Source organism: Montipora capricornis, chromosome 12 (assembly GCF_036669925.1).
Source record: "Montipora capricornis isolate CH-2021 chromosome 12, ASM3666992v2, whole genome shotgun sequence".
NCBI classification, from domain to species: domain Eukaryota; kingdom Metazoa; phylum Cnidaria; class Anthozoa; order Scleractinia; family Acroporidae; genus Montipora; species Montipora capricornis.
This window is the reverse complement of record NC_090894.1, coordinates 28,378,589-28,380,541: the sequence shown is the minus strand read 5'-3', so window position 1 is coordinate 28,380,541 and position 1,953 is coordinate 28,378,589. Positions and strand designations below refer to the sequence as shown.

At 40.8% G+C, this 1,953-nt stretch overlaps 1 long non-coding RNA gene across 1 annotated transcript; it reads right to left on the bottom strand.

Moving 5' to 3' along the window:
- Window positions 1-246: 246 nt before the first annotated feature.
- On the bottom strand, window positions 247-1,860 carry LOC138027161 (uncharacterized). The gene is made up of 2 exons (XR_011127416.1): window positions 1,615-1,860; window positions 247-652 (listed from the first exon to the last, which is right to left on the bottom strand). It is a non-coding gene; the product is annotated as an uncharacterized lncRNA (long non-coding RNA).
- Between the last annotated feature and the right edge of the window lie 93 nt (window positions 1,861-1,953).

The window sequence follows — 1,953 nt, the reverse complement described above, 5'->3', positions numbered from 1 at the left end:
GAGGTGTGAAGGTATTTGTTCTGTGTATAGACTGCAAGCAGTCTCTCTTTTTCTTTAAAATCATTGAAACAAACTCATTCATTGAACTTTCAAAATGGCTGAAGCTGCGGGTCGCAAGCAAGGCCCGCAGTATTTGCGACCCGCAGCAGTCATTTTGAAAGTTCAATGTACACATTTGTTTCATTATTTTAGAGCAAAAGAGATTGCTCGCAGTCTATGCTGTTTACAAACCATCAATGATGTAAATTTTATAACTGTAAATTATGTTTATTTTCAAGCTTTCTTACATGAGAAAATTATGCTTTCAAGCTCTATGGTAACAATGTTTCAAAGTTTGTCAACCTACACTGCAAAGAAAGGCAGGTTGGAGTGTCGATCCTGCAAAAATGCGCAGCAGCGTTGAATCACACATTTATTCCTGTAAGTTTGTAGGGTTTTATCTTTTCTTTGTTAGACGAGAAGGTTTAGCCTTGATATCCTTGCATTTTGGAATATGCCTTTCAGCAGCAGCCGAGTTGAATTTTCTTTTGCAGTGTGGGCATTGTACATAGTCAGGGTTCTCTGCTGGTGGTGGCGGCTCATCACTCAAGCCTTTGGCATAACGAATAGCCTTTATAAAATTGTCATGTTGTGCCCTCCAGTCTGCCTTTGGCTGAAAGTAAAGGAAAGTCAGTCAGTACCATTTCCACAAACAAGTATGTGTACAATTGAAGTGTTCTGAAATAATGGGTTCCAGAATACTCTACTTCAGCTATTCCACTTCTAGCACTGAAATAATATAGACCGTAGTCAAAAATGGCGGCCAAGAAATTATTCTTTTGTCTTTGTGCTAATCATACTCACTAGCCTCACTTTGGAGCAAAAATTATTTTGAATTTGTTCGCGTTAACATAGCCTGCGAACACAGACGTATTTCCGGCGGAAAGAAACGACTGCCGGAAATACCTCTGCGTTCGCAGGCTAGTGTTAACAAGGCTAGTAAGGATGATTGGCATAAAGACAAAAGAATTAGCCACTGTTTATGAATATGGTTTATAGAATGAAAATCCAACTAAACTATAGTTGGGAGTAAAAGACATTCCTGCATGACCCATTAAATAATGTAATTTGTGATAATCCTGATTAGCATAAATTGATATTTTGCCGTCACGTAGCAGAGGCCTGGTTGTGAGTGGTAGGCGCTTGGAGTGCCATGTGATTGTGCAGTTTCTATTTGGCGATCGTTTAGCGAGTGAGGCATTCTACAGTTAGCCTTTGCCGCGTGCACAAGTAGGGGTTTTCATGTCCAGCTCTGGTGCATTGCTTTTCTCTTTATTTTAGAATTGATGTATTAATATTTTTGTACCTATTCCAATGCTTAATAAACTGCATGGCAGCTTGGCTGGCCAACGTGCCCATATATCACCTAGCTTGAGTGTCTGGTTGAGTAGTGGAGGCAAAATTCAAATGTTCAAGTAAAAGGTCAATCTAGAGGCACTTTAATGTCTTCACACTGGTAGGAAGATTCCATGGGAAGGGAGTGCTCCAGCTATATTGGGGGTAATGTCAAACTCGAGATGCCACATGTTTATGAAAGAACAATTTCTTGTTTAGAAATGTGCAAACGTGACTCACCCTTTTCTTTGGTTCTTCAAGGTATTTGCCACTTGCAACGTATTGCTCGTGATCTGTGCCCTTGCTGCGGTGTTTTCTGGTATCATAAACCTTTCTTTTAGAGTGAGCAGCCTTTGTGCACACTTTCTCATGTTTGGCAAGTCTATCTAAAGCAAACCTGCGCCCACAAATTGAGCATGGTGAGACATCTACAGCAACCTCACCCATGCCCTCTGTCTTTTCATCATAGAAGTTACTGTGGATATCGTCGCCTGGGTATCGTCACCCTGAGTAGTGTCTTTGTATGTTTGTGTAAATGGAGTCCCCTCTCCCTCTATCTGTCAGTGTTAACGTCCATTG